A 14,906-nucleotide genomic window follows, 5' to 3' on the forward strand; every position below is an offset into this window, starting at 1 on the left:
GGGACAGAACAACGCTTCGCATAACGCATTATTGACGCGCCACACATACACACATCCGTCCGATGTATACATACACACGTTCTTTGATGGAAATTGTATCTCTGGCAAACATATTGAATTTAAGACTACAGAAGCAAAATTTCATCAACGTCAGGTGCTTTGCATGCGGACGTCTTCACAAAACGTGAAAGAACGCCGAAATGACGTCAAATTAGAAACGACCTCGTACTCGAGAAGACGCCATGTCTTTTGATTCGTTCCTGAATCTTATCGCAAAATTAATTTTTCCGGTGGTAATGTGAGGAAAGTGAGCTCGACTCGCTCTTTAAATTTCGAGCTCAGCTTCAAACCCGAATATCAGACCAACCAACGACAAGGTGAACGAGATTCCGGGCCTCGAAGGCCCCACGCCAATTACGGAAACAATTTGAAAAAGGAATTGTAATTCGGTCGGATCTCGCTCGGATTCTACAAGACTGTTACAGCGTATTAAAAATCGCGATCGCTCTAATACAATTTAACATTCCGACCTACACTGTTCGTGAGCCGTTTCACGACTAAAACGCCCCACGTTCGAGATATTTGATCGCTTCAAAAAATATAAAAATAAAATTAAAGTTGTGTGACGATAAGCCATTTTCCGAGAATTCAAATGATAAGCAATAACAGAAGCAATTTCATTAGAAAAATTAAAATGCGTCACTTCTTGAAACTGTTGAAAGACTTGGTAAATCGGTTAGTCTCATCTTATTATTTTTCTTTATTATTTATGGTACAAGATATGCCAAACTTTTCCACCTGCAAAAATAATAACTAAAATCATGTAGATATGAATTATATAAACGTTAAATTGAAAAGTCAAAGGACACAGATGAATGCATTCTACAAAGTAAATTCAGAGGAGCACAACTAAATTAAAAATTATTGCTACTATTTATTTTTGCAGGACCTACAAAAGCACAAAATTTAAAAAAATTAGTAAAGCCATTTGTCGTTTCTGATAGTGAAATAATTAAGCTGGGGTTACCTAGATGAATACCGGTCAATTTGCCGAATACCCTGCACACAATAGCCAACCCTCGAGCTTTATTAACCATTCCACCAATCAAAGCAACAACATTACTGTAATAATTAATTCTATTTTCAAACATGTTTATTAAAGTCCAGCTATGACACAGTGATCGACACATATTTTTGTAATGTTTGACTGATTCAATTACGATTCTGACGCACTTTTCCCCAACATCAAAAGGTCGAATCGATAGACCCGATCCAAAGGTTATTATATTGTTAAAGGGACGTATTAAAAACGAAATTGGAAGTGGCATTACGTCGACAGGAACTAGGTAATGCATGTAAGTGTTTTGTAAGTGGCAACGTAGATCCGACCACCATACTAAGCAGGCCCGTGATGGCAAGGGCGCCATCTGGCCCAAGCCAAAGGTTAAGTGGAGGGGCTCTACGACGTCGTTCCTCTAAATGCACTCCAAAAATCCCCCAAAAATAAGTGGTCCGACCACCATCTTCGGTTTGTTAAGAGAAATGGGCGTCACTAGTGACGATATGTCGGCTTATTGTGATGCAATCAGTCGGAGTGTGCTTTAAACTCTCCTTTTAACTGAGAACCCATCGAGCCCTATCAAATATTTAAGCGACAGCCATGAAAGATTCCGGCGTTTCGTTCCCTGCAGCCGCCCCCCGTCAGAATTAATCTGGAAGATAGTAGCGGGCAAGACCATAATTCAGCGGCGGACGTTTAGAAGCGATTGAAACGTTCGAGGAACACTAATGTGTTCGAAGAGAGAGCAAAAGCTTTAAGTGGATGGGCGGTCCGAAGAGAAACGGCCAAGAAGTCTACGGTCACTGCTTTCGAATAAACGTCGACGAGTTGGAAGTTTGAGTTCTGATGGACAAACATTGATCCGTGCCGCCACCAGCCTTGCTGTTTGTAAAACAAGATGCAAATACGTCATGGAGGCTGAGGCACGGTACCAGAATCAACATTAATTTAACTTGGATGTAAATACTTTTACAAATGGAAACTGGGGTCGGGTCAACATAAATCAGAGGGCTCCTGATATGGGTCTTTCATTGGTGTCAAATCTGAGAGACTCCAGTTCATAAAGTGAGAAAGAGTTGCCGGCAACAAAGTAACATCTTTGCCTCTTGGCTCGGATAAAGCAAAACCGCAACGTCGCTTCATCACTCGGTGTAATATCAGCCATAATCAGAACAAATCCACCTGTCTGGCCGGTAAACTCGGCAATAACCCATTCGTGAAATTTTTAATAAAGAAAAACTGCCTGTAAAACTTTTAATAAAGCAGAAAAGAAAATAAGCGTTTCTCCTAGATATTCGAAAAAATAATGCCTTCTCCATCTACCCGCAACTTCCATTCTCATCGACATAACCGTTTAGTGTTTTACACTACTTATCGCATCCGGCGCATCCACCATTAATGCGGATAATGTCGACATATTTATTTTTTCTTCGTACAAAATGTTGCAATTACTTTTTCGCCGCTTTTATGCAATATGCGTTGGAGAAAATGTGTTTCTGGGAACAGATTAGTGTTTTATGTGTTGTGAAAGCCTCTGTTCCTAATACGGCTTTTAGTGCACTAACCACTGTTACATGGAGTCGTAAAACTCCCGGTGTGTGCACCGAGCGGAACCGCGAATCGCTCGCTATGGCGTCGCTATTAATGGTATGTTTTACTTTTTCTGTTAATGAAAATGGAAAAAGAAATGAATAACGTGGTTTGCATCTTTTCCACTTTGCAGCCGAATTGAATTCGAAGGTAACTCAAACTTGATCAAAAATACGATAATTAAATTACTTTTCAAAACAAAGTTTTTTTTACTTGAGAGCGTGGATACATCGTTGAGGTAAGTCGAAGGGAAAAGTTGTGTTGTATCGATCGATTGCTGAATACCAGATTTAATTACATGCCGCAAAATCAATCGAATTAGAGAAGTTTGGGCACAAATTATTAAACAACAACAACTCTTGTTATGGCTGATGCTACGAAATTAACGCAGTAATTGATTTAAAACCTACAGGGAGACAACACTGCACACAAAAGAATGGAAATGTGTTACTCGATAATGTAATCTGCATAACGTGAATCAAGTTTACCGCCGCCCACGTCGGTATTTGCTATTATTACAAAGTAATTTCAAACATACACATTAAAACTAAAAATTCGGACAAGTTCAATCCTAGTTTTTGTTTTTCTCTGCATTACAGATTATAGAATACATGCAGCCAACAATTGTATAAGAGATTTATTTTCGGTAATATAGTATAATATGATATTAATAATCAAGTGCTGCGTAAATATAAATTACTAAACAAAATGTTTGAGTATAAAAAAACAAATCCAATTGGTTTGTTTTTATCAACGAATCGTTTCATTTGGAGTAAAAGCCCGAAACGTTTTTACGCTGCTCTCAAAGTTTCTAGATTACACAAAAGTTCATAAACGAGATTATAAAAATCTGACTCCTGACATGTATATGAAAATTGCGGGCAAGTCCAAAAGCCGTGATGAAAACAGTGCAGAGTTGCGGTTCATCTGTCTGTTAAAAATCTCGTCGCTAATAAAGTGCAACCCTGCCGGATTTTTGTGTATAAAAGGTGTGTGTCTCTGGCGATGACAGCCACAATAATTGCGTTTAAGCAACTTTGCAGTTAATCCGTTAAACCGTGACGTTCTCTTCCCGAGAGTGAAGCCAATTATGTGAGAAAAGTTGTTTCGGAAAAGTTACCAGGACACAACGAGAGTAAATACTATGAATTAGAATGCATTAAAGTTCCATAAAGTTGGCGACACACTAAAATGCAGATTAGGAGCGTTAATTCGCCTCCCGGCCTCGTCCCTTGTACCACCTCGTTTCCTTATTAGTATTCAACGGTCGCATCGCTTGTTTACTTTCGATCTCGCTTGTTCGCGTCCCACTTCCGGCGGCAGTGCGTACGCAATCTCAAACAAACCGCACCAACAACAATATTCTTGTCTCTAATGCCGCATAAAAGGGCATCAATCGCATATCGGTTTTCAATATCTCATTTGATATTCGGCCGGAGTTTGATCTTTTTGCGAATTTATGTGAGAGACGGTAGCGAGTAAACCGAGATGACGCGAATACCGGAGCATCGTATTTAGTTTCTTTTGATGGCACGTCGAAGTGTTGCCAGCTACATTGGTCAAATTCTGATCTTTGTAACAAGAGGGAACGCATCAAAGAAAGAATTTCCAAGACCAGGGGTGCAGTGGAAGAGAGCAGATGGCTTCGAGCTAACATCATTGTTTTCGTGTCCCAAGGAAACACTTTGCACTTTCCACTTTCCTACTCGGCCATAAGAACTAATTTAAAAGACTGCAGCTGTATTATGCCCGACCTAAAATATTGCTCCTGGCTGTATCGATCCCATGCACCAAAACAAGATAAGGTCTCTTATTAGAAGATTACACTTTTTGACCACAAAGTGTAACTATTTTCGCCATAAACATGATGTTTCAAAATTCATTTGAAGGTTGAATAGTTTCCAATTAAAACCTTCCAATATCGGTTTCAGAATAACAACATAGTTGCTAAAACACGTACCTTGTTTTTGTTGTCGTTGTTCCACTATTAGAATTCGAGGATAAGTTTAGGTATTCAAGGCCCGCGTAAATACGTTGGACGGCCCATTGTGGAACGAACAATGGTCAGTATGTCGACGCTGACCGCAAGATTAAATAATGGTAGGAACGGGTTTTACATTTGTGCAACCACCATTCGATGAAAACAAGGGAAAGTCGAGCTTGCTCCAGCTTTTTAATCCCAGACGAATACGAAAACCTTCATTAATTAAGTTCTCACCGGATTATTTTTGACTTTTCATTGATTCTAATCGGAGAAAGAAGATACCTATTTGCAGAGAATTATCACTTTACTTTTCTTTCAAACCAATCACTAAAGAGTTTCATGTAAGTCAATAACTAAGTTGGTACTAAATTAGTTTCATATTAAACTTATGAAATAAGTGGCTCAATACTCATGTTCTGATCAATATCAATTTCATTTTGACAAGAGCTCTTCCTGCAACTTCTTCAAAGTTAGACTCAGACGGCTTAGACATGAAGTAGTTATTAACTAATTTGTTATTCACGTCGAATTGAAAAGCACCCAAATTCAAAAGAATAAATAAATCTAGACACAAATACGACCATAAGCCGCCAGAGGTGTCACCACATGTGACTTGTTCTAAAATTACTCCAATCAAATAGATTTGTTCTTGCCAATTTAAGCATTTATAAACTGATAAATATATAAGTCTGTACAACAAATAAATAAATTTCAAACCATTATACACGCCCTAAACTTGACGCTTATTTTTATCAGGTAATTGCGTATTTGTAAATCATTTTACTAAAGTGTTTTAGACTAAAATTCTTAATATCACATGCTAAAAAAGTGGCCCAACTAGGTGTCTTGTGCTGATTCTGGAACGTGGCTCAGACATTTACTTATGTAATATTAGCACCGTATTAGCACAATGCAATTCTAGAAAACTAGAGCGAAAATAACCGTTAACGTTCGTTTATTATTCTCCTAGAAGATAATTGAATGATAAAAATCTGGAGCAGTCATTAGCTAGTGACATAATAAAACGGTATGTTATTAAAATTACCTCTGAACCAAACACAATAAAAAGGTAGCGTTTATAACGACCGTAAAATGACACATACTAGCTTTTCAAGAGAAATGACGATAATTTTACGCTTATAATAAAGCTCGGGTGTAATAATCGAACAAAACATAAACCACTTTCCGAGTCTTATCTCACTAAATATTTGCCTCTTTCTGTTTCAACAATTTTAATTAAGCATTCGGCATAAAAGCGTAATCGCGAACAAACAGGTGGCGTTATGGTTAGATAACCTTATGATTTCGTCGTTTTCTGAGAAGCCATAAACAACATAGTAGCGTTATGAATTCCTCTCACTGCCGTCATCTCCTCTAAGAAACTTTTTATATTTCAATATTCTAATTTAGTCGAAGTAGGGTGGCTCTTTTTTACGTAGGAAAGAGCAATGCATCACGTCGGATACTTTTTAATAACCGTATCCCGTTGAATTATGGCGATGCAGATACACCTTCTGCCCCCGTAATTCAGTGACGTGTATCCGTTTGAAATATGCCCCAATCGACTAATGCATATATTCCGGGTGAGAGGACGACCGGAATTCGCGTGCTCCTGTCGATAACACGCACCGGAGAAACGTTGGTCCAGAACGCGGTAGCGGTTTATTACCTGGCCACAAAAGGACGCAGGATTTGCGCTGATAAGCCCCGATTTAATTTTGCGGCGATCCCGACCGGACGTCAACGCTTGATCTTGTTTTACATTGTTGTTTCGTTCGGCCGTTCTCCGGTCTAATGTTTATGTATGGTGCAATGGCGGCAACTGTTATTGGTTTTGGTTGAAAGAGCAACGCGACCGTTTTCATTAATCTGCTGCGCGATATCTGACGTGATCCAAACCGAATCACGCCCAGATTCATTTATATCATACTGCCGAAACGGCTCAACGGCCTACGTCCGGATAGGTTTTAAACTGATTCGACGCCATTCACGACCGATTTATGAAAGATGGGACCGATAGCGAGCTGAAAGACACGCCAATATTGCACCAACAATATCCGGTTTACCCGGTTTTTCAGCCGTTGCTTTATTTTCATATTGCTTTGGTACGAGATTAGTGCATGAACGCCAATACGTAACACCAACACGCCAGATCGGACGCAGCTATTATCTCTATCGAGCGGTATTTTTAGACCCGGCGCCTCCACCATTTTTTACCTCCGCATAAAGTGAAAAATATACCCGGTAAAAAAACGACTAAATTAAATTAACAACATCTTTATTGCTCAACATGTAATTTGTTGCTACAATTAAACACGAAGCAAGTTTAATTTTGCACTCAACTTTCACGAATGTACAAAAGAGAATTAATTATAAAACTCGAACACAATTAATCAAACTCTCATTTACGAAATAAGTTTCGTGAGTATATTCACATGACTTTTTAATATGATACACATGTATTTCTAAATTCAGCACGTAACAAACAGAGTGGTGTTGTAATAAGTGTGAGACTGCAAGAGAATTTATTTCGAGAAAGTAAATATTTTTTTCCAAAACGTAATAAAAGAACGTCCGCTGACTTTGTATTCGTGTAGTGAAATTATTAATCATTTAAGCGGATATCTTCCCGTATAAGAATAGAACGATCCTGCAGCGCTTATCCTGTAGAAGGAAGCCTTTCATAATGTAACCCGACTGTTCCGAATCCATACTAAAACAGTCGATCGCGCTTATGGATCGAGAGCCCGGTAACGGACACGTTTCCCGTGTCATTAATCGTGCAACCCCCAATAGTTGTCGATGCACTATGTTGATGATCATTAATAGTTTTAATCGTCGCAATATTTCTCGTCGCGACAGCGCCCTCCGATATCGCGCGAATGGAACGCGACATTTGATATATGGCTCCGGGTGTTTGCACGGGCGTTCAACAGTTGGAAGCTGGTGTATAAACGATAGGAGACGCTTTGACAAATGCACTCCTCCGAATTGATTGGCGAACTAATTGTGCGCACCGACACCTGAGCTGGTTTTTATTTTCGGAGGTGTTACGTCGCTCGATCGCGACAACTCGACGACGCTTCGTATCACTTTACTCCGGATTTGATCGTTTAATCTGTGCACACTTTATTCCGCCGTTTCATTTTCCTCGGCGTAATCCCTCGCTCGCTACGTCATCTTTCATCCCCATTGTTCTTGACGTTCGATGCTTATATTGCGAATTCGGCCCATTGTTCGACGGCAATTACGCAGGTGCCGGCAATCTGATTAGTAGACGCGAGGATTGTTAATACACCTTCTTGGTGAGGTGCGCGCGCTATCATTTCACGCCTGCCAACGTAATCGGATTTCTCTATGCGACGATCAATCAACTTGGATTGTGCTACACTCACACACCTTCCAGCAGAAATACCCATTAGCATTTATTAAGACATTCGTCAAAAATGGAAACCAAAAGAAGCTTTTCCTCACGCACTTTGCCTTGCTGATACGATTCGAAATCCAGAAATAACGGCGGTATTCTTCACTTCATATTCCAGTTGAATGACGTTATGACGTCGAAGAGATTGGATTCTGCTACGAAATGGCCACGAGGGCAGAATATAATTTGACATTATTACAAAATCATCTTGCATGATGTCTCGTTATCGAACGTGCGACCAATAACAGCAACTTGCGCTCTTGTTACAGCTTGCTGGCTTCGCATATTGCGTGTATCGAAATATAAAAAACATATTTTTTGAAATTCAACATTTCATGCCTTTTCCTCGTTAAAATTGACAATTGTCAGACGAGACGCTAGAAAATAGAGTGAGAAAAATATGATAACCGCAATTTCTCAATTGACACAGCCTCAGCATATTATAACTTTGTTCAAAAATGTTTCGTAATTTAGACGAAAGAAAATGTACTTATGTTCTTCTTTAGAGTGTTAGATATTCGAATTAGGAATCGGTTTTTATTTTTATTGAAGAGATTTTCATGGAATGTAGAAAGTAAAAAAAATCTATTATACAATTAAAAAACGTCTCACTGGTTCAAGTATGGTTTTATCATGTCTCAGTCAAGACCATTTCTCATTAACCAAATACATTTGTGACTTGTTTATCTGTCAGGATTCCAGTAAAACTTCTAATTTTTAAAAAGGATAATATGCAAATCCAGATATAATCCGATCAACGGTAATGGTTTCCATTTCAATTCCTACAAAGTAAATAAAAAATGTGAAGCTTTTTAATTTCGTAAAAGATTTATTAAAATCGAATCCCGTCAACGCGTATCTCGTCCTGTAATCAGTCAAAATAAAATTAAAAATTTGCATAACGTTTTAGCGAAAAACGACCGGCCGTCTTTCGCTTTAATCTTCCTTAATTTTTAGTTGTTCCCCTTTTACATTTAGAGATTAATTTAAATGCAGGTAATACACACTAATGAATTTGTTTCACCTCAAAACTTTTCTTCAACTGATTTCGAACGAAAAACGAAACTCAAGTAAAAAACAACAAATTAATTTAACTTAACCCCTTATTGCATTTAATATAAAACTTTTTAGCCACATTAGAAAATGTGCACTATTTATCAAATTAGTAATCGATATGTCATTAATGATAAAAACAACCTTCTCAAATACAGTGTCGTTATGCTAACACCACAGTGATGAAAATATATTCGTCAATAACCATCACATTATGATAAAAAACAACAATTTTTCATCAAAATACAACTTCATAATGTAGCCCCCAAATACGCTCCAAGCAATAATAATTTCGAATGTTTTCAAAAGTGTTAAAATATATGTTGTTTTGACAAATGAATTCCCATTAAAGTTATTAAAATAACCATAAAATAAAAACAGAAATAATAAAAACTCCAAACAGTTCCCGATAACTTCATTTCATCCATTGGAAATTACTTACTTAAACTAAATTATTCAAACTTCATTGAGTAAAATGATTTTTTTGTACAGAAAACTTAAGCGGATAAAAAGTTATGCCGTTGTCGTTTATTTCACAATTAAACCTAAACCCTTTAATTTCGGCGTCGAGGATTAGTACGAAGTCCTTTGTGATGAATCCGTGTGACAAAACGACTAAAAAGGAGTCCAATGAAAAATTCATATACGTGTACGTTCCGCTTCTCAAATAAAGTGCACACACATAAAACGAGCCGAAATCGTCAAAGCAAAACCTGGGAATGCAATATTTTCAACATAGAAAAACAATCCAAGAATATGTAGGCGGAACAAGACTGTAATTCAGAAACCTATATATAATGGAAAACACTAATAGGATTGCAGAAATGAGCTTTGTACGGATCCACTCAAGAAGCGACGTCAAACACAATAATAATCCCGAAAAGGATGGAGGTGCCCTTATATCCCTTGACAATTTCCTACAAGATAATGACAAAACTATAAAGCACATAAAATCGAAAAACGACAACATCATTAAACTACTCTACTTAATTAGATAAAAAAGCATAAATGTTCAAAATGGGGGGAGAGAGAGAGAGGGAAAGCAGATGAGACAATACTAACTAAACTAATCTAGCAAGGAGCATTAATTAATTGGATTGATTCGCTTAAAACGGTCGCTAATGAAATTGAAAGACGCAAACCTTTAGGTGGGCAATTAATCAGACGTTTAAACGGCGATCCGGTAAAGAAATAATTATCGAAAGAGTCGCATTTCCGAACTGTCGCCCTCCAAACCTAATTAATTATCATTTAGAAAGTCACAAAACGTCCACCAGATTATACATAATAAACACACAGAGGGAACGCTCTCTGATGTGATGGTTAAAAGCTTTTTCCACCGGCACTAACTAATTAGTGACTAAAAGCCAGGATTATGTCCAGAGGGTTTGTGCGAAAATTCAAGCCGGAAAAAGAAAGACAACATCCGATTACTCATAAAAGAGTTTTTTGTGTTGACTAAATCGAATGATTAGTCGACTGAATGAAAAATACAACGAACAGCTTTTAAACTCCCAATAAACAATTCGAACCATTTAATGGAAAAATTATTCTCAAGCCTACAGAAAAAATTAAACAACTCCTCACTCCCCGAAACAAATTCTCTTTTAACAGTCAATAAAATTAATATAACTCGCATTATAACTTCTCGTTGAAAACATTTTACAACTCCTTTAAAACATTTCCACAAATAAGAATTCTACGCCTCAAATTTACTTCACAGGATGACTCTGACGAGAGACCTGAAAAATTTACATTTTTTTTTCGATATTCAACTTCTGAAATTAGTTAAGACACTTCTTGAGTTAATAATTTAAATAAACCCTATATACAAACATTGTCCCTGTTCCAATTTAAGTTTGCTTATTTCCTAAAATTAAGCGATTCTTTTTGGATACTCGTATTTATTTCCATCTAATCTGTAATTCGGTCCTAATGTTTCCTTGTTTATTTGCTACAACGCGCAACGAAGAAAAGAAAAATGACTCAAGTTTTACAGTGAATACGTTTTGATATCTTGAAATATTAATTCAGAATATATCGCACCCACTACACCTAAAATTTACTTCTTCATAAATTACAACGAAACATAAAACAAAAGAGAAATACTGAAGTTGTCAACTGTTTCATTACGTTGTGACAGTTATTGAATGACGCAATATGGCGTTCCCTAGCGACTCACAAAAACTTATATTTGACATTTAATTAAAAATTAGCCAACTGTTGCAGATTTAATTATACAAAACGATGTTAAAAATTAACCGTTCCGCTTAAAGATATAATACTCTTTAAACGATTAACATCTCCATTATAATAATTACAACCACCAAAAACCCTCATCAACATATGCATAAGCTTGTAGCCTGACGAAAAAAACCAAACAACAAAATTCAACCGCCGCAATATCGATTACACATTAACCAAAAATTTTCAAAATATTGTATCGTTCGCCATCTACCAGCAAAGTACGAAACAAAAACGACCAGCGCCATCTGCGATGAAAATCCCTTTATCTAGTTCACCACTGCAAACTACGACTACAGAATCCTTTTAGCAGAGATCACAACCTCGTCGCTACACACTCACACAGTTGGCTGTATTGTGCCCAGCAGGATTTTGAGTAACTTCTCTAGATGGCGCAATTTTGAGAAAAGCTACCGCGCTCAATAATTCAAACAGCTTTAACGCCTAAACGCTCCATAATTGTAATATGCTTCCTCTTTTCGATAATTAGCTCATGATGCTTCCTCTCCTCGATAATTGCTTCCCAAAGATTTAGTGATATTTGATGATTAAGGAAAACGACACGTCTTGACCTTTATTTATGGCTGCTTTTAACGAGCAAAATCAATTTCTCTGTAATGTCAAATGCAGACACTCCACCAATATCGATTTTTATTGTGTGTCAGTAAAAAATAGACGAGTTTTTCTACGCTGATTGCATACTATTGAAATGCTAATGAACCGATACGGCTGTACCAGATGGAAAATAATTAAGGCCATTTCCCATCGTTTGGTTCGATGACGAATCGAATTACTTCGTCTGGAGTATTATTTCCACCTACGTATTGGTTTAGTTAGAGCGTCAGTGAATAAAGATGCTCACTCTATTTATTACTTTTCCCAGAAAAGACAAAATGCACACTAATACACCTAAGTAAATAACATAGCAATTGCAGAAAAGAGAATAAAATACAGCGTTTCAAAGAAATTTCCTACCGTCTTCGACTTTTGTATTTTACTTCTATGAATCAAATCTAAGATTTTTTTTGTAGAAAATCTGTCGTTTCTCAAACGCAGTTTTCGCAAATGTAAATAAATACAGCTAAACACGTTACTAGGTATGCACTCTTTGTGGACTATATATTTCCATTTCCATGACCATTTCACAACAGCGTATGGTTACTGAAAATGTACAGTTTAATCCTTCATAGCCGGAAATGCCAAACTTTCACCCACTTGGTATTGTATTCTTTCATGTGCAACTTGACAACATAATTGCTCTAATATGAAAACAAGCGTCTCCAACTGTAAAAATTTAAATAAATTGATGCAACGGAATCCAACAGAAAAATGTAAATTCAGGTCCTCCTGCAGCAAAAAACGTCCTCTGCTCAACTTGACTGTATTCGAAATCAATAAAACCCACGAAGTTAAACTTGTAAGATACCATTTGAATAATTTATAACAAAACAATCTATTCCACTGCGACGCAGAAAATGAGCTCCAGTCCAGAGTAAAAAATCTTCCAGACGTCGGGTCATGAAAGTGCAAGTTTCCAATCTTCTGCAGCCTCACTGCACCCTCACTCCCAATTCTCGGCTCTCGAAAGCGTCAACTCTGCCTGGTTGAAACGTCAAAAGCCGACGTTAATCATACCCCCCAAAGTGCGAAACGCGATCAATTCGTATCCAAAGACCGAAATATATGTACATGTTATGCGCTGAACCAAATTGAATGTATGTTGTACTCACCGTTGGGACAGCAGCAGTGGTGGCGGACGCCGCGTTCGAACACGCCTCCGCGACACCTGCAATTAATCAAACGTCAAGCTTTATGAATATACAACGAAATAGGGGTGAATGTGCAGTATTCATGATGGCCGAGAGGCCGCCTCGACTTGCCCTTTCGCAAGAACCTTTTCGCACCTCGTAAAAATGCCGTGGAGGCTAATCAAACACGATGAATCATTAATGAGAGTGCCGGCGTCGTTCTGGTCTGCCGACGCGAACCGACATAAACTGACGGCCTAATTTCGCACAGCGTCCCCTCAAAATTGAACGCTGATCCCAACTGAACCATCGGCAATATTGCCTCCAATGCCAGATAATTAGTGAAAGTCCCCAATTATGCATCTATTCCGTCTCGAACAATCAATACAGAATCTCTTGGTCTCAGCCCAAAGGGCACCACTTTAGCACCCGTACTACCCTCTGGGCCCAGAGTGGACTTCGTCAGCGGACTGAACGTTTTAATAGAAAATGATTACTCGACTACAAAATTAAAGAAAGTAAAAATAAAATCAATGATGTAGATAAAAATCAGTTAGTGCTGGCAAAAATGTATAGTTACTGAATTATTCGTAATTACTGGTTTTTTCTTAAATCGCTGAAATTCTAATTGTTATTCAAAAAATTCAAAGATTGCCAAATTTAGAACAACTTCTTGCTTGAATACGAATAACATCGTACAAAAAAAGCTGAAAGCGCCTTATTTGGACTAAAAACGACGATTTCCGCATTTCGCATAAGTTGATTTTTTACGGTTTCTCTTTTAAAAACAACCAAAGTAGCTTGAAAATCGCTCAAATCGTGCCTCTTATTTAATCAAGAATGTAAATTTTTGAACTAATTTCGCTAACATACGTTCATATTTAGGTTTCTCACTTGTAAAGCGTAACATCAAAACCAAGAAAGCAAAACATTAAATTAAATTTAAATGTCAGTACTGATTTAAATGTTTTGTTCAAAAGTAGAACCAAGAGAACAAAAACTGGAACATACCTTGCAAAAATTGTTTCAAAATTCCAAAGATTTGAAAGACGTATATAGACGATAATTTAGGATTCACTCAAATCATAGTTGTATGCTACAAGTAGTTCCGACAACAGTTTGAGGAAATATTCATCAAAAGATTCATCAACGTTTCATAATTACAATTGAAAACAGTTCATGGCGCTTTAATCTAAAACATTTTGAAATAGTGAATAATGAGAAAGACCGCAAGTGAAAATATGTAGCATCAAACCATACCTGTATGAAGCCAAAGAAGCCAAATAAAAAATATAAACTTTTTGGGTTAGTTTGATCAGATTATTGTATCGTCTAGTTTGTTTGTAGGAATTTTATAATAATTGAAGAGCAGTGTTTATAATGTTGTTATAATTTTAATAAGAAAACATTTATCTTTCATTTATAGAAACCTATAGAGATTATTCATGTTGTAAAACTTTACTTACAACTCGTTTTTTTACATCTTTCAGGGTAATACGCCCACCTTGAGTTGATTTATAGATGGTTTAACTTCAAAGGCACTAAAATAGTATAATAAAAGCGTGTTATTTTTGAATCCTTTATAAAAAAACATATTGTTAATGTTGGTGTAACGTTAATGACTAAAATACTAGTGCTTCTAATATGCACGTAATCCAAACGTGGTTCTCTGCATAGCTTGGGAGACTAGACCTAGTAATAATTTCTTTGCGAAATTGCGTTAAATTATTGAAACTAATGTAGAATTTTAAGAATTAATAAGAAAAAAATGAAATTACGAAAATTTCTGTAAATTTGTTATCG

The 14,906-nt window shown here is 37.0% G+C and overlaps 1 protein-coding gene across 8 annotated transcripts in view; it reads right to left on the minus strand.

Moving 5' to 3' along the window:
- Lar (Leukocyte-antigen-related-like) overlaps positions 1–14,906 on the minus strand; it is a 205,258-nt gene that overhangs the window by 117,867 nt on the left and 72,485 nt on the right. For all 8 annotated transcript variants that reach the window (XM_064357111.1, XM_064357119.1, XM_064357116.1 and 5 more), the window contains one exon: positions 13,086–13,141. The gene's annotated coding sequence lies outside the window, so the exon portion shown is untranslated. The remainder of the gene's footprint in view (positions 1–13,085; positions 13,142–14,906) is intronic.

This window comes from Tribolium castaneum, chromosome 1 (assembly GCF_031307605.1).
Source record: "Tribolium castaneum strain GA2 chromosome 1, icTriCast1.1, whole genome shotgun sequence".
Classification (NCBI taxonomy): domain Eukaryota; kingdom Metazoa; phylum Arthropoda; class Insecta; order Coleoptera; family Tenebrionidae; genus Tribolium; species Tribolium castaneum.